Source organism: Aedes albopictus, chromosome 3, assembly GCF_035046485.1.
Source record: "Aedes albopictus strain Foshan chromosome 3, AalbF5, whole genome shotgun sequence".
NCBI lineage: Eukaryota > Metazoa > Arthropoda > Insecta > Diptera > Culicidae > Aedes > Aedes albopictus.
The window spans coordinates 70,538,048-70,556,921 of record NC_085138.1 but is presented as its reverse complement, the minus strand read 5'-3'; the positions used below and the strand labels follow the sequence as shown (position 1 = coordinate 70,556,921).

The 18,874-nt window shown below is 40.0% G+C and overlaps 1 protein-coding gene across 3 annotated transcripts in view; it reads left to right on the top strand.

Moving 5' to 3' along the window:
- LOC109427093 (mucin-2) overlaps nt 1-18,874 on the top strand; it is a 261,695-nt gene that overhangs the window by 104,440 nt on the left and 138,381 nt on the right. For all 3 annotated transcript variants that reach the window (XM_062859095.1, XM_062859096.1, XM_062859098.1), the window contains exon 3: nt 6,436-6,502. The gene's annotated coding sequence lies outside the window, so the exon portion shown is untranslated. The remainder of the gene's footprint in view (nt 1-6,435; nt 6,503-18,874) is intronic.

The following is an 18,874-nucleotide window of genomic DNA, read 5'->3' as shown; positions in this document are numbered from 1 at the left end:
ATTATATTCTTTTCGTATTATTATTTTTTTGTATATATATATATTTTTTTTCTTCAAATATTTTTTTTTTTCATTTGCATTTTTTTTTTATTAGTACCTAAAATAATTATAGATAGACCTCTTTATTTTGTCAGTTTTCTTTCGTTTTTTGGTATAGTTTTCATACGGCTATCTAGTATCTATTCAGCCAACCTTGATTCTTGCTTTGCTGCGGCAGCACACACAAGGCCCGCATGGAAGAAAATGATACAGGTGGGGGTTCGCTCGAATTCATATTTTCATCTGACGATGAGCCTGCCTTAAGCCAATCCACTGAATCAATAGTAGAAACCCAGAATTTTGTGGCTATGGAAACTGGAGAAAATGAAAATGCTGCTCCTCCCGTTGTTCCAGTGGTTTCTCAAGTACCGCTAGGTACCGCTCCTACCGGAAATGTATCTCTTATTAACCCAGTGAACGAACCACGACTGATGGTACAAAAACCGATGTATAGTAGTTTCGGTCTTCCTGACAATACAAACCAACCCTCCACATACCCCTCTACCAGTGGTTCCTCACTTAATCCGGCGACCCCCCGCGCGAAAGCTTACCCACCCGGATCTAAGGGTCCCTTTCTGGTTTTCTTCCGGCCCAAACCGAATGGAAAAAAATTAAATAAGTTACAAATCGCAAAAGATCTGGCAAAATCGTTTCGCGGAGTTCTGGAGATAGACTCACCCAGCCGCGACAAGCTGCGTGTCATAGTAAATGACCCCGATCAGGCGACCAAGATCGCTAACTTTGAGCTCTTTACGCGGGAATATAAAACATATCTGCCTAGCCTCGAGATAGAGTGCTACGGAGTGGTCACCGACGATAATTTAACCTGTGCTGCAATCATGTCTGGAGCTGGTGGGTTTAAAAATCGTGCCGTCCCACTGGCTCCAGTACTTGATGCCGTCCAAATGAACAAGGCACAACCAGACGGCTCAAAACAACCGTCGAATTCTTTCCGGGTGACCTTTTCCGGCACCGCTCTTCCGAGCGTTCTCGTGGTTGGGCTTCTTCGATTACCTGTTCGCCTCTACGAACCGAAGGTAATGCATTGTGCAAAATGCCAGCAGTTGGGGCACACCGCACTTTACTGTAGCAATAAACCACGTTGCGGTATGTGCGGTGAACAACATGCGGAGGGCTCCTGCAATATGGAGCCAAAATGTGCCACTTGTGGCGAATCTCCGCCCCACGAACTCAGTGCATGCCCGAAGTACGTAGAGCGGGAGAAACATTCCATAAACTCCTTAAAACAGCGGTCAAGGCGATCTTATGCAGAAATGCTGAAAAAGATCGCCCCGACTGCTGTTCCAGTTGCCCAACCCTCTACTAGTACTAATATCTTTGCAACCCTGCCGGATAACGATCAAGGCTCTGACTCTGAGGATGGTGTAGAGTACACTATGATTGAGACAGGGACGAAAAGAAAGCGAGCTGTTGCAAAACGGCACATGCAACAGCGAGCTTCTCAAAACGTTCCTGTTGCTCAACCAGCTCTTCAAACCCCTCTGATAAAATCAAGAAGTGGCGGGAGCACCAAAAAGGTATCGCCTCCAGGTTTCAAATTTTCGGCTGGAGATTTTCCGTCACTTCCGGGAGCATCTAAAACCCCAGATGCCCCAGTTTTTCGCCCAGAAAGCAAAAAGACTAGTCAACAGGAACGTCGACAAAACCCAGTCGGTCTTTCCGGAAAATTGACTCTTTCTGGGATAGTGGATATCATCTTCGAAACGTTTAATATCTCACCCGTAATAAGAAGTTTGATAAACATGGCAATTCCCTTTGTGACACCTCTTCTGAAGCAACTGGCTTCACAATGGCCGATTCTTGAATCTTTCATATCTTTCGATGGCTAATTTGTCCAGCGAGGTCGGAGATATGATTGAAGTCCTACAGTGGAATTGTAGAAGCCTAATTAAAAATATGGATGCGTTCAAATTTTTAGTTCACAGTACACGTTGTGACATATTTGCCCTTAGTGAAACATGGTTAACTTCCGATAAAGACATTTCTTTCCACGATTTTAATATTATTCGTCGTGATCGAGGGGATGGATATGGAGGGGTGATCTTGGGGATCAATAAGCTCCATTCCTTTTATAGAATTGATTTCCCCCCGATGAACGGCACTGAAATAGTTGCATGCCATGTTACTATACAAGGAAAAAGTTTCAGCGTAGCCAGTGTTTATATACCGCCTAGTACAAGATTATCTCGCAGAGATCTTGCGGAAATATGCTGTGCTATGCCTGCGCCTTGGTTGATCCTAGGAGATTTTAATGCACACGGAACAGCCTGGGGGTCTCCGAAGGACGACAATCGCGCAACCCTGATATATGACCTCTGTGACTATTTCAATTTGACAATTTTGAACTCCGGGGAAGCAACGCGAATTAAACCTCCAGATCCTCCAAGTATGTTAGACCTCTCAATATGTTCGAATTCACTATCATTGGATTGCACGTGGAAGGTAATTCAGGATCCCCATGGTAGTGATCATCTGCCGATCAAAATTTCAGTCACCAATGGTTCGTGTCAGGCTCGCCAGATCGACGTCGCGTATGACCTTACGAAGCATATCGACTGGGGTAAATATGCTGAATTGGTCTCAGAGGGCGAGCAGTCGGTTGACGTTCTTCCACCGCAGGAAGAGTACCAATTCTTGTCCGGATTAATCGTCGAAAGTGCTCTACAAGCGCAGCGTAGACCGGTTCCGGGAACTTCGATACGGCGAAGACCCCCCACATTGTGGTGGGATGAGGAATGTACCGGAGCCTATCGCGAAAGATCCGCCGCGTTTAAAACATACCGGAAGCGAGGTACACGGGAGAACTACGAGTGGTATTCCTCTCTCGTCCATAAATTCGCGAACCTCGTGAAGGCGAAGAAACGTGGTTATTGGAGGAATTTCGTCAACGGTTTATCGCGGGAGACGTCAATGCGAACTCTCTGGACGGTCGGAAGGAGAATGCGCAACGCGGTATCGGTTAATGAGGATCGAGAAAGCTCGCCTCGATGGATTTTCGATTTCGCAAAGAAAGTCTGTCCGGATTCGGTCCAAGTACAAGCGAATTTTCGTCGTTATCCACCCGAAAGGAATGCGATGGATTCACCCTTTTCGATGCTAGAATTCTCACTCGCGCTTCTGTCATGTAACAACTCTGCCCCAGGAATGGATAGAATTAAGTTCAACTTGCTTAAAAGCCTCCCAGACGTCGCGAAGAGGCGCTTGTTGAATTTGTTCAATCTATTCTTGGAGAGCAACACTGTTCCGGATGACTGGAGACGAGTGAGGGTTATTGCCATTCAAAAGCCCGGGAAGCCCGCGTCGGATCACAACTCGTACCGTCCAATTGCGATGTTGTCGTGCTTACGGAAGCTGCTAGAGAAGATGATTCTCCATCGGCTTGACAAATGGGTTGAATCGAATGGCCTTCTTTCGGATACTCAATTCGGTTTCCGCAGAGGCAAGGGAACGAGCGATTGTCTAGCGCTGCTTTCTACTGAAATTCAACTGGCCTACGCTCAAAAAGAGCAAATGGGCTCAGTATTTTTGGATATTAAGGGGGCTTTTGATGCCGTTTGCGTTGATGTCCTTTCAGACAAACTCCACGAGTGTGGGCTTTCTCCGATTTTAAACAACTACTTGTACAACTTGTTGTCTGAGAAGCACATGTTTTTCTCTCATGGAACCTCGGCAACTTCACGAATTAGTTACATGGGTCTCCCCCAGGGCTCATGCTTAAGCCCCCTTCTTTACAATTTTTACGTCAGAGACATCGACGAATGTCTCGTGGAAAATTGCTCGCTACGACAGCTTGCGGACGACGCCGTGGTCTCTATCACCGGACCAGAGACGGAAGATCTGCAAGGACCACTGCAAGATACCTTAGACAATTTGTCTACTTGGGCTGTAAAGCTGGGTATCGAATTCTCTCCGGAGAAAACTGAGTTAGTTGTCTTTTCTAGGAAGCGTGATCCAGCAGATCTAGAGCTTCAATTTTTGGGTAGGGAACTCACTCAAAGTCTTTCACATATGTATCTGGGGGTCTGGTTCGACTCTAAATGCACCTGGGGAAAGCACATTAATTATCTGTATCAGAAGTGCCAACAACGAATCAACTTCATGCGTACACTCACCGGAACATGGTGGGGAGCCCACCCGGAAGATCTGATAAAGCTTTATCGTACAACGATACTGTCGGTTCTCGAATACGGTAGCTTTTGCTTTCAGTCCGCCGCGAAAACACACATCCTGAAGCTAGAGCGTATCCAGTATCGTTGTCTTCGGATCGCGTTAGGCTGCATGAACTCGACGCACACAATGAGTTTGGAGGTACTAGCAGCTGTACTCCCTTTATCAGATCGTTTCGTGGAATTGTCGTTAAGGTTCCTCATCCGCTGTGAGGTGCTGAATCCATTGGTAATTGAAAACTTTGAGAAGCTGATCGAACGAATTCATCAAACAAAGTTTATGACAGTGTACTACTCGTACATGACTCTGGAGGTTCACCCTTCTTCGAATGTTCTCAACCGTGATTGCTTCCCAGACTTCTACAATTCTACTATAGTTTTTGATCTGTCCATGTTGCAAGAAATCCGTGGAATTCCAGATCCGCTCCGATCGGAGCACATTCCAAAAATTTTTGCAAACAAGTTTGGCCAAGTCAGTTGCGACAGAAGGTTTTTCACTGACGGGTCAAAAACAAATGATTCCACTGGATTTGGTGTATTTAATGAGCTTCATAGCGCCGCCCATAAACTTCAAAGTCCTTGCTCAGTATACATCGCAGAATTGGCGGCTATACACTACGCATTAGAGCGAATCGCCTCTCTTCCCTCTGATCAATATTTCATTTTTACGGATAGTCTCAGCTCAATAGAGGCTATTCGTTCAATGAGGCCGGTAAAGCACTCTCCGTATTTCCTCAGTGAAATACGATCTACCCTGAGTGCTTTATCGAATCAAGCATATAATATCACCTTGGTTTGGGTCCCTTCGCATTGCTCGATCCCGGGCAATGAGAAAGCGGACTCACTCGCCAAGGTGGGCGCTATGGAAGGCGATATTTATGACCGTCATATCGCTTTCAATGAATTTTTTTCGATTGCTCGTCAGCATGCCTTGGTCAGTTGGCAACAAAAATGGGATGCAGGAGAGTTGGGCAGGTGGTTACACTCAATTCTCCCACAGGTATCGAAGACGGCGTGGTTCAAGGGGTTGGATATGGGTCGAGATTTTATCAAGATAATGTGTCGACTTATGTCCAATCACTACTCTCTGGGCTCGCATTTCTATCGAATAGGGCTCACAGATAGCAATCGTTGTAGCTGTGGTGCAGGCTATCAAGATATCAACCATGTTGTGTGGGAATGCCCCGAATACGGTATTGCCAGATCCGATTTATGTGCCTCCCTCAGGGCCCGAGGGAAACCAGAAAAGAAAGACATTAGGGATGTGTTGGGTACGCTTGATCTTGACTACATGAAGCTTGTATACGACTTTTTGAAACAAGCTGAAGTCTCCGTTTGATACCCCCGTCTTGTTGTTCCACTTGTCCACCTCGTGTCCCTTCGAAAATCGTTTGTTTGTATCGTTACAGGTTGTTTGTCCACTTTACGTTTGACTAGCAGCAACTACGCTACGCCACGCTGCTGAAAGTCAACGAATGCCCCTATTACCCCATCCCTTCCTAAAACATTATTGTTCCCCCTAACCTCGACCAAACCGCGAGTTTTACGGTTCCCCAAAGCTAACCTAGTTAATAAGTCACACATATGAAATTGTAAAATAGACCAAAATGAATTCGGCTCCGTAATGCCTGATGGCGCATGAGCCTTAAATAAACGATTAAGTAAAAAAAAAAAGACATTCGTTGGCCTTCTTGTTATTTTTGTACAAATAATTTTCCTTAGGTAGTGCCATAATTGGTACAGGCACCCTATCATTACTTTCATTGAGAGGTACCAAAAGGCTTCCACTTTGACCCATTTTGTAGCTTTCAATTTCTAATGTGCCTCTGGCGGCAAATGCCGACCACATCTAACCAAGCTTAGCAACTAAACATAGTCAGTCGCATCCACCACGCTGGAATATCTCAAACAAATTCCTCTTCTCGCACTGATAAGCTCTCGATCAGCGCGTTCGATTCGATAATTACAACAGATGAAACCATCAGACCCCCATCGCGATGAGAGAGACCTGCACACCTGAATCTGGGCAAACAGGTTTCTGCAGTTACGTCGTCGTAAATTTTCTTGAAGCTCCTTAATGTTTTTTGGAATTCAGTTTGTACCCTGCTCGTTTCATCGATTGGAATCTGCGTGATCGGCATACTTAAGCTGTGTTACTCAACTTTTGATATTTTTTTTCATAAATTTCGTTTGTTTGTTTTCATTACAGATTACCTCTTCGAATTCGAATGTCTTTCCTACCGCATCAACGCTAGTGATTTGGATTAACTGATAAGGTAAGTCTGTGAGTCACCACCTCCATCTCCTTCCTTCGGTATGACCTCATTGGAAAGGATATCCTCGTAATGAGTCTTCAAATTCGCGTCGCGTCAAAGGCACTTTGTCAAGCATTCTTCTTCCAGTCCAGTGGTGCATGCGCAGAAGTTTCGTTCAAGGCGAGACGAAAATAACGATGCGCCGTTGACAATGAAATCATCAGCATTTCATCTCAACTCATCTGCATTTTCCTGGAACTTGTTTGTTTGCTTGCTTATATATCGCCGGTCGGCCGAACTCATTTCGATTTCACTCAAGGACGGGTCCCACCTCTACCTTTGGAGAGGAGAGCAGCGCAAAACGAGTTCTCTGAGCGTTATGTACGATATTTGCTAAGGTAAATTTGGGAACAGTAAGGTACATCAGGTTCAAACGGGTGGGGTGAAGTTTTGAAATAGATTTCAGTACAATTTGGAATTTTTTCTTCCGCTAAAAGATTGTTTGAATCAAAAACTTTGTGTTATGGCATTCAAGCTGTTCACCGTCAGTGGATAACATGATGTTAACCCGCTGTTTCATCTTGTCCCAACCGTTTCAACTTGCCCCGGTGTACCATATCAGCGTTACCAACCTTCCAGATTTATCTTGATTTTCCAGTAGGTTTCTTTTTACATAAAAATCTGGAAAATCCAGACATTTTTTTCCGAAATTTGTAAGGTTTTGTACGGAATTTATAAGGTTTTCCACATGATCCAGACTTTTCCCGACAAAACTTCCCAAACTATTATGTTTCAGAGCTGTTGGCTGCGCAATTGTAATGTTTCAATATAATCGTTCAACACAGAAATACCTTCTGGAATATAGATAGCTTTTGTAATAACAATTGCTTAATAATATTAAAAAAACAGGACATCTTTTTAAAAAATCCTATGATTCTTATTGTTAAAAGTAATTTTGCTGATTAGGTACATTTCTTGAAACATTTTTTGTGGTTTCAGGAAAAATATTTTCGATTAAATAGTTGGAAAAACTTACTACATAAATAGCATTTAAATTCCAGCGGCAATTGTGCCATCATTTTACTAGTCTTTCTTCTGGCCATGGTGCAATGTTACATTGTACCAATTGGTGAATCTTGCTGAATTCCAGCATTTTCGCCAAAAAACATCCTTCCATAGAATGACAATAAAAGTGTCATCTGTAGAAAATTGATTGGAACGTTTTTTTTTGTGATTTTTCCAGAAATTTCTGTTGAGTTTTTTTAAGTTTTTCTACTAATTTCTTTATAAAATCACTAAATTTAATTTTTGTTGTTGTGTGTTTCGAAAACCACCTTTGTTTACTAAAAGCTTTTTTATATAAATTCCACTAGAAATTTCACGCACATATTTTTTTAGAATTTTTAATGGAAATTCCAAAAAAGACAGCTACTGACAGAAGCATTTTACACCCCTTCCCCCTTACAGGTCTGTGCAAACACTCAAGAACGAGTATTTTTTCCTTCGTTTTCGCATCGACGGATGACCGTCGTCGTCGTCATGGTCGTCGTGATGATATGCGCTGGATTATTGTTTTGTCTCGCCTTCTCTCTCTCGGAGTGTATGTTTTGCGTGCCAATCCAGAATTCCAGTCACGTGAGAATTCTTGTGGAACGAGCAAACACATCAAGGTTATAATGCTCGTCGGGGAGCTCGGATCGTCTCGGCTCGGCCCCGCCCGGGGAGCACATGCGAGAACGGGGGATTCACAGAGTGCGTCTTTCCGTTCTACGGAGTCAGGGTTAGAACGAAAACCACACCCAGTTGGGGATCTTCTCGGAAGATCCACGTCCGATCCATGAGGATTAATGCCCATGGTGAAGAGTTCTTTTTAGGAGTTTTGTGGGTGAGGAATGCATTCGCGCAACTAAATGTGCGGCCCCATGAGGTGGCGTTGATTAATTAGGGGTTTCAGTGGGGTCTATAATTCTGATGGGGATGAAGGCTGGCCCCGTTGGGCTCTGGCTGGACTCAGCGGGGTTACGTCAGAGCTTTTACTTTTGTTCGGGGAATTTATTGGGAACCATGAATATTGCGGATGGGAAAACAGAATTCAGAAAGAGATCAGTTCTTTAAAAAATCTTTATTTCATATTCTTGTCTGTCTTTTTTTATATTTTTTGAACCTTCTACAGAATTTGGTGCGCTAATTTCCAACCCTAATCCTGGGATTTCGTTGGAAATCCGGAAATCCCTCCAATAATAAACACATTTCAGTATTTCTTTCAGAACTCAACTTTATAAATACCCTACAAATTCCCCCAGGAATGCCACTATAGACTCTACAAAAATCAATGATTCATTCGTAAATTTTTTTCAAAGAATTCAAAACTCAGTTTTTTGGAGGGATTATTTCCGCTTTTCAAATTTCTAAATTTCTCAAAAGATTATTTTAGAAAATATTCCATGGATTGCTTCAGACATTTCTCTGTGAATTTCTTCAAAAATCCTTGAGAGATTCTTCCAGAAAACTATCGATGAATTCATTTTGAAAACCATTATTGAATACCTTCAGAAATTCTTCCATGAACTCTTCAAAAAAATATCCACGTTTTCTTTCAAAAACTCTTCCAGAACATCTTCAAGAGGGTTGTTATGAAATTCTGCCAGGAATGAGTTGGGAGATTTCTATGAGGATTCCTTCATGATTTCTTTCAGGGAATACTTTCGAAAATTTTCTTTTTTAGTTTCTTTTTGGATTTTTCTTAAAGTTTTTTTTAGAAATTATACTCCACAATTATATTATTATATTATATTATTTGAACTCCCTTATAAAACCTGCCTCGGATACTTTTCGGACTTACGCCATGTATTCATTTAGAAAACTCCAAAGAATTTCTTTCAGAAAGTCTTCCACGGATTTTTTTTGAAAGTTCTTTTGAATACTCTTGCTTGGTTCACAAATTCCTATATAATTTGGTTCAGTATTCCATAGTATTTACCTGATTTTTTTTTGAAATATTTCTTAAGAAAAGCTTCCATGGATTTGCCCAGGAGTTATTCCATTAATTATTTCAGAAATCAGTACTAGACTTCTTCCATGAAATTATTCACTGACTTTTTTTTTCAGAAATACTTTGAGCGATTCCTCCAGAAAATAAAAAATAATATTGAACTTGTCCAAAAACATCTCCAAGATTTTTTAGGGAAATCTTCCAGAACACTTAAAAATGTTTCAAAGTTTCCTCCATAAATTCTCCCAGGGACTTTCTAGAGATTTTCAGAATTTCTTTATGACATTCCTTCATTAAGTTGTCCAAGATTACCTTAAGAAATCTTCTTTGTTTGTTTTTTTCAAAAATTGTTCCTTCAGGAATTCCTCCAGAAATTCGGTGGAACTTCGAACCACTATATTTCTTGAGAAATTCTTTAAGAAATTTCTCCAGGGCTTCCTTTAGATATTCCCTCAAGAATTTCTACAGAAATTTCTCCAAGAATCCTTTCAGCTAGATTACCATGGGTATCTTCTGAAGCTTCGTCAGGGATTACTTTAAAAACTCTTCTAGGGATTCGTTTACAAAATCCTTCGGAAATTTCTCCAGGAATTTCCTCAGAGATTCCTTCAGAAATTCTCTCATAGATTCTTTCATCGTTTTACCATTGATTTCTACAGGAAATCTTCGGGAGATTTCTTCAAAAATTCGTACATGTATGTCCTCAATGATTCATCCAGAAGATCTCTCAGAAATCCCTACAGAGATTCTTGTATAGATACTTTCAGTGATTCGGGCAAGAATTCCTCCAGAGATGTCTACGAGAGTTTGTACAGCGTTTCCTTGAAGATATTGCGCTATATATTTATTTCGCTAGAAATTTGCAGGATTTTTTTTTCTTCCAGATTTCTCTATGTGTGTATTTTGCTAGAAATTTATCCGACATTCCACTAAGATTTAATGAAAATTGAAAAACTTGAAAAGTTGATTGACAGCCCGAAATTTCAACTCCTGTATCGCCAGATCAGCTACAAGGAACCAATGAGATAGCTCCTTGGGACTAACAGGCATCTTTTTTTTTTGTGTTAGTTTGGTGGTCTCTACACCTCCACAAGCTCATGCGGATGTTGGTGTGTTGGTGGGATTTTTTTTTGGCACATGGTTCATGCATTGGTTCATGGATGCCAGGCGTAAAGGGATAGATTGTGTGAAGATTACTGTGATGCGGCACAGTTCGCTTTGGTTGCATAACTTGCAGGCGTTATATGATAGATTGACACTGTGGTGTGATGAAAAGTTGTAAGGAAGGGAAACGCCTTCTTCAAATCCGTATCTGGTTTTAGCGATCGCTACGAACATACTAATATACATGAGATGTATATGTACGAGATAGTGAAAGTAGATAGAAAGATACAAAGTAGGAGGAAAGGGACGAGCCGGGGATTGAACCCCGGACCCCGGATGAATCTGAAGCGGTACCCATTAGACCACCAAGCTCGTCTCCACGTATTTTTAAAGCAATTTATTCATAAACATTTCCTAGAAAAAATCGACATGAATGCCTTTAGAAATGTTTTATACGAGTGGTTTTCCAGGATTATTCTCAATATTTTTTTAGGAGTACTTCGAGGAGTTTTTCTAGCTATTTATCCAAGAAGTTCTGGATCTATGACATTCTGTCGAAAGTACATTTGGTCGAACGGACGTTTGGTCGAAACCCATATTATGGAGTAGGAAACATATGACATTCAGTCGAACGGACAATTCGTCGAATGGACATCTGGTCGAAATCCACTAAGTCGGCGGTCACCAAAGTGCGGCCCGCGGGCCACACGTGTTGTCCAGCTCTCTATGTTGTCGTAGAATTCCTTGGTATGTTTCTTATGGAAATACAGGGGATGGCCAAAATGTTTGGGATAGGCAACTTTTTTTCTCCCACAAAAAAATTCATCATGCTGTTACTTTTAATAAAGTGCATCAGAAAATCTCAAATTTTGACTGTTTGTCAACCTATCATATGTACATCATTGGTACAAATTTGGGCTCGATTGATTAATTTTTCGCGAAGTTAAAAGCGTTCGCGTACAACACTATTATTTAGACAACTAATTTTTGAACTGTCATATCTCGGAAACCAATGAACCGAATTAATTTATTTTTTTAACGTTTATCAACAATATATTGATACTTAATACGACGTTATAAAATGTAATATTTTCTCACGGCGAAATAAGTTATACCGGATTGAAATTTTTACCCATATAGAGGAAAATAAGTCAAATTTACAATACCACACAAAAATTACTAAATGTGTTCTTCCTTCATTCTTAATAGGCTCTAATATATCTGATTAGAGTAACTTGAGAACAGAAGTGGAAATTCTTTGGATATCAACACTAAAATTTATTGACATTGATCCATGATCCATGATCCATGATAACTTTTTTCAACGTTTAAAAAATACCTATATTTTAATAGTTTGTGGAGCATTTACATATTGTTAGTGTACGTTAAAAATTTCATTCAATTTGGTTCACTGGTTTCCGAGATATGACAGCTCAAAAATGAGTTGTCCAAAAAATATTGTTTTACCCAAACGGTTCTAACTTTGCGAAACACCAATCAATCGACCCCAAATTTGTACCAATGATGCACATATAATAGGTTAACAAACAGTCAATATTTGAGATTTTTTGATGCACTCTATGAAAAGTTATAGCATGTTGAACTTTTTTGTGGGAGAAAAAAAGTTGCCTATCCCAAACATTTTGACCACCCCCTGTATGTATTTATTTTGCTAGAAATTGATCCGACCTTTTCTTCTAAGGATAACACTAAGATTCATTCACGAATTTTTAAGGAAATTATTCCTAAACATTTCCTAAAAAATCTTCAGGAATGCCTTTAGAAATGTTTTTTAAGTGTTTTTCCAATTTTTTTTCTAAAACTTCCTTAATATTTTTTAAGGAATACTTCGAGAAGTTTTTCTAGCTGTTTATCCAAGAAGAAATTCATAACATTCATAACGAGAATCCTTCAGGAACTCCCCTGGAATTTCTTCAGATCTTCATCTAGAGATTCATGCAAGTGTACTTCCTGAATGCCGCAGGGATCCAACTGATAATTCCTACAGAAATTCCTTTAGGAATTATTGAAAGAATTTCTGCTCGGATTCTTGCTGAAATTCTTCCAGGGATTCCTTCAACAATATCTCCGGAGACTTCTTCAGAATTTTAGGGGTTTCTTCAAGAACTTTAGGAGGGGAGTCTTCTTCAAAACAAATAAAAAAATCAATGTAGTTCGTGAAGATCTGAGAAATTCTCTCAATGGTACCTCGAAGAATTCCCTAACAATTTCCTTCGGAGATTCCTGCAGAAATTCTATCAAGAATTTATTAGGAATTGCTTCTGTGGTTCCGCCAGAAATATATTCTGGTACTCCTTCAGGGATTCCCGATGGACTTTTTTCAGAAATTCTTCCAGAAATTGCATATAAATAATTGAGAGAATTCTCGAAAGAATCTGTGAAGAAATTTTCAAAGAAATCCCTGAAGGATCCATTTTGAAAGCATCTGGTGATACCTTTGCAGATTCCCAGAAGAAATAAGGATTTTCGTGGGGAGGGCGATTGTATTCCTGGACAAAACTCCTGAAGTATTTTTTAAAGCTCTGAAGGAATTCTTGAATAACTGCCAAAGAGAATACTGAAAAAAAAAAACTTTTTTAGAAAAAAAAGGAAAAATTTCAAGAGAAATTTCTGGATAGCATCCTGTGGAAATCTTTGATGGGATTCGGAAGAAAACTCAAAAAAAAAAATGTCTGCTGAAATTGCTAAGAAAGTTACTGATGGAATTTTTGAAGAAATCACTCAATAAATTTCTGAGGGATCCCTGGAGTTATTTATGAAAAAAAAAAAAGAAATCTTCAAAACCTCCAGATATTTTGAATAGATGGATATTCTGAAGAAATTCCTAGAGGAATACTTGAAGAAACACATGGAAACCCCTGGTGGATTTTTTTAAATTAATTCCTGGAGGATTCCATAAAGAAATTCCAAGAGATACGCTTGGAGGAAACCCTAGAGGAATTTCTAAGAAAATACATACAATAATACCCGGTGCGGTGGAATTTCTGGTGAAATCTTTGTGTGAATTTCAGCAGGAATCTCTTTGCAAGAATGTCTTATAGCTTTTCCGTAAGAATCCTTATGTGAATGTGGAGAAATTTTGGGAATTTCCTTAATAGTAGAATTTTTAAGACAAATTTTAGAGAAAATTCTTCAGAAAGGTTCTGAGAAACTTTCGAAAGAATTCTGAACTTCTGATTCTTAATGTATCCGTGAATAATTATCTAAAAAAATCCATGGAGTATTATTGAGACTGTTCATAGAAGGTTTACTAGATGAATGCTTTCAAAAAATTTTCTGGAAGAAAAAAAACAAAAAACTGAAGAAATTTATTGATGAACTTCTGGAACAATTGTGACCGTTCATTTCGGGTCACAATAAGAATATTCGGTGGGAAGGCCAGTTAGAGGTTTAGCCCAAAATTATTGTCATTTTTGTTTTTTTTTATTGTTTTATTGAAAGTAAATGTCTAAATGTAAAATCAATGTCTGTCTCCACTTTTATTAGTGTTTGAGTGACGTTTATTTTGCATTTAATAGCCCTTGGTTGATGTCCTAATGTGAATTATTTATTTTGTTTGTTTTGCTCACTCCGACTGTAGTTTAGATCATTTATTTCTTTATTTATTTCTTTATTTATTTATTTATTTATTTATTTATTCATATTTATTAATTTTTTTATTTTTTTGTCCAGATGCTTTATTTATATAGATGATTTATTTACATTTTTTTATTTATTACAAATAATTTTTCATATTTATCGTAGAGTTTCTTTAAAGATTATTTTCATATTTTCAAATTTATTTCAATTTATTTATGCCAAAATTGCGGAGACAAGTGTAGGAGATTCAAATTGTAAAGGCTATGCATGCAGCCAGTTTTGTCGGAGTTAGCTTGTAAAATAGTATAGGTCATCAACCAATCCCTGTTAGTGTGTAAGTTTTCGTTCGTGCATCGTCGTACCGTCTTTCGTCGTTATCTCCATGGTCTCTCCCTCTCTCATCGACTCTCATGACCCTGACCATGAAATTTTGTGCCAACTCATGGTGCCTATAAATGGAATGGGCAAAATAGGGTCGGTCTCTAATTTTTGTACAACGTCCGGAGGAGTGAAGACAGTGACGGTTCGCGGTTTAGTACACTCCAAAACTAGCCGTTGTAGTTCCGCGTAAGTGTTACGGGATAAAACTTAAATCTAAATCCTAAAATTATTATAAAACTTACGGACTAAATGGTGTATTAAAAATCAGCTAAAATACCACGAAAATTTAAACACCTAAAACATTAAATTAGTACGGACCAATTGTGACAATCACCACGGACGGTTGAGAATGTGCACCTATTGTTCGAAAAGTTAATCTCATTCGCGTTAAATGTCACATTGGTCGCTAACGTACGAAAAAGATATCAAACGAGCAAGTGGTGAAAAAGGTAATTGAAACAGAAACTGCAGTGAACAAAAGTGGTCGAGCGGACAGAACATGATTTCAGTGGTATTCCGTAAAGACTGATGCTGTCCCGCTCACGATTTGGTGCAAGCTCGTTTGATGAAGACCACATAGGAAAGTGCGCGCGCGATCGGTACCACTCCCCGGACTCGGAACTGTGGCCCACGCTACACTGGCCAAACCGTCTTTTTTTGATTCCCTTGTCAAGTGTGGGAACAGAAGGAAGAAGAGAGAAGAAATTTGAAGCGGAAGTGAAAGAAGAAGGTTGAAGCAGACGATCGTGAGGATTAGGAGGTTTCGAGGTTCCAGCATGTCGACCATCGCATCGAACGGCCGCAACGGTGAGCTCCCATATTTGTGAATTGCCAATAAAAATCTCTAACAATGAGTGCACTAAAGCTATTGAACTTTTTTTCTTAGTTTTAAATAAATTACTTTGTGTGGCCTGCTAAACCTTAACTGAGTGTTATTAGATTATTTTATGTGAAGAAAATCTTGTTTCCGCCATTTTGTGATTGTATTGTCCGCCTTGCCACCGAATATTAACGGGAAGATTGTCCGGGAGAACCGCATTGCAAACGACCCTGTGAAAAGTGTGTTGACAACCCCTGTTCCATTGACACTGCCATAGGTCAGGGGTTCCCACCACGCTTTCAGTCAGTATCAATTGGCGCCCAACGTTAAAGTTTAAAAAAAAAAAGTGTTTTGCTTCTAGGCCTGAAGTAAAACCCTTTTTTGATCGGTCTCCCGGAGAATTTCAATTAATTAAAATCAATTTCAATAATCGCGTGGTCGTCTAGTATAATTAGTGGACTCAAGTGTATTATTGTGAAGTTGTGGAAAAATCAAATTGCGGATTGTTGCGGATGATGATAACCCACTACATAAATGCTGTTTTTTCAAGTGTTGAGTTCAGTCGCAAACCTGAAATTCGAGCTACTTTGCTATTTTAGAGCTCATTCTGGAACTTCGTTGAATTCAACCAAATCAATGTTGCAATTTTTCAGCTACCAATAAATGCTTATTTTTCGTATTATAAAATAATAAAAAAATGATGAAAAATTAATGTTTGCATTATTTTTTTTAAGGAAACTGTGATATCTTAAATTATTTATTTATTTTTGTGTTTCCTGTGATATATTTATTTAGATGATATTTATTTAATTATTTATTTATTTATCTTTTTGTATTATAGTGTCTTTGTTAATATATTTATATATTTATTAGAGGCATTTATTTACATTATTTATTTATTTATTTTCCTAGTTTTTCATATTAATTACATTGTTATTTTTTTGAAAAATTATTTTTTTCAATTTAATCCAAAAAGCAAAAATGGCTTTAGCTCGCCCAACATACGATCAAGCTAGTGAGCTTATTATTAAATGGTATTACTCCATGAGAGTAGATTTTCTCGAAGTTGATGAACTCGATTGGGAACTTGAATCTCGATCAATAGCGATAGACGATAATTTGAGTTTATCTCAGAAGAGGAAATGGTTGAGAGATAGTCTCAAAAACGAGAAACAGTGTTCTGCATCTAGCTTAGTAGGTGTTTCAAAAGGCGATATAAAGCGAGAAATTCAGACATGCATGCAAAAACTTTCGGAACTAAAGAGCAAGTGGGACGCGATAAATAGTGAAGATGATAAGAATGTCACCAGTGCGCGTTTATTGCATTTAGGAGCTCGTATTATAGTGATTTTAACGTCAGCTAAAGATTCACCAAACCTGCACAGCAATTTACAAAATGTGGTAGTTGAATTAGTTGGTTATCTTGAACCAGACTTGAGCAAATCACGTCATAATGAGTCATTTGGTGAAAGTTTAGTAGAAAATGAGCAAAGAGCTGACCAAACAAACGTGAATTTAACTGGGCACATTGATTCGGCTACAACTCCACCCCCTCGAATGACAGTTTTAAGTCAAGAAGATCTTGACTGGATCCACTCTTTACAAAACAGAATTGTGGACCTTGAATTTGAGTTGCAACGTCGAAAAGGAAAGGACGTAGGAACTCAAACATCAGAAGAGATTCCTGTAGTCCAGAATCCACCTCGGCTAAACTACTTCAACCCTAATCAAAATTTCAGCTCCTACCCTTGGAACATTCCCCATCCTCAAAACCATCTCCCATCGGTTAATCAACACAAACAATCTCAAGTAACAGATTCCATAGGCCATCGATTTAGTAATGTCCCTAGTAATCCGCCTATGAACACCACCTTCCCAGTTTTCTCCCATAATCAGAATATCAGCAGACCAGTAATAGGCTCTCTGTCACAACAACCATCGTTGCATACGCCAACCGTACAGCAACCAGTTCCCGATCAACAGTATCATCCTTCCTTCTCCAATCCATATCCTCAAAATCAGTACACTGTACCGTATCAAACTCGACATACTTTGCCTGTTTCCAAGTGGAACATAGCTAAGTATAGCGGGGATGATCAAGGTCTGAAACTGAATGAGTTCCTGGAGCATGTTCAAGCTCTGTCTCAAGCTGAGCGGGTATCGGACAGAGAATTGTTTGAATCTGCCGTTCATTTGTTTACTGGGTCGGCGTTGAAATGGTACATGTCTCAACGTTCGACTGGAAGGTTAATGAACTGGGAGCATCTTGTTTTCGAGCTCCGCAGAACGTACATGCATCCTGACTTGGACGCTCTGATCAAGATGAAGATCTATCAGAGGCGGCAGCAAAAGTACGAATCATTCCACGAGTTCTACTTCGAGATGGAGAAGTTGTTCCGTACCATGTGTTCCCAGATTCCTGATTTAGAGAAAATGCAAATCCTCCAACAAAACATGCGAGTGGATTATAAGCGACAGATGACCTTCCTCGCGATAGCCGATCTGGAGACCCTAGTAGCGGCTGGTCAGAAGCTTGATGCTTTAAATTTCTCCGCCTACAACAAGGTTTTCGGTACGGAGAAAACAGTCCAAGCTGTCGGTAACAAAGAACCGAATGCGAGGAAGAAGCAAAAGAACCCCGTGGACCAGTCTGATTCTCATGGACCCAGTCAAACAGCGAGTATAGGTCAATCTCAGCAATATAATCCGAATCGAAACAACCGTGGCCCACCACATCCTTCTCAAAATCCGTACAACAAACAAAACACCCCTAATCATCAACGTTCGGATTCGCGTCATGAGCCTCCAAACTCTCAGTCGCGAAATTCTCCTAAGGATTCCTCGTGCAGTTCTCCAGTAGCAGGACCGTCCGATGGCCGGGCACGTCCAGCACTCACGTTGGAGGAGGTGGTGAATAACCACACTCCCCCTCCGGAGAATACCTGCTACAACTGTGGCAGATTTGGCCATCACACTGTTATGTGCAGGCAAACACGTGGAACTTTCTGTAGCACGTGTGGTTTGCGAGGTTTTCCCACTGATTTCTGCCCGTACTGCATAAAAAACGGAAAGAATGCGAACGAAAATCGCCGTCCGCAAAACCATCAGGCGTAAACTCTCTAAGAGCATGTCAAGAGCGAACTCCGTTACCGTTTTGGGAGTGCGTTCCTTCAAATCTATACGCGAATTCAGCTGAAGTTTGTCAGATCACGTATCCCTACAATAACGATAGCCGTCCATACGTATCGGTCAAAATTTACGACTTCTATATTCACGCGCTTCTCGATAGTGGCAGTAATCACACCATAATCAGTGAGAAAATCTACACAAAACTGAATTTCAAGCGTTTACACCAACCTCCCCGAAGCATTTCACTTCAATCTGCTAGCGGTGACCAGCTACAGATTCTTGGTCAAGCTCACCTTCCTTTCTCCGTCCAAGGAAAAATACACGTTGTTCCTACACTAGTGGTAGCGAACCTCTCCATCGATTGCCT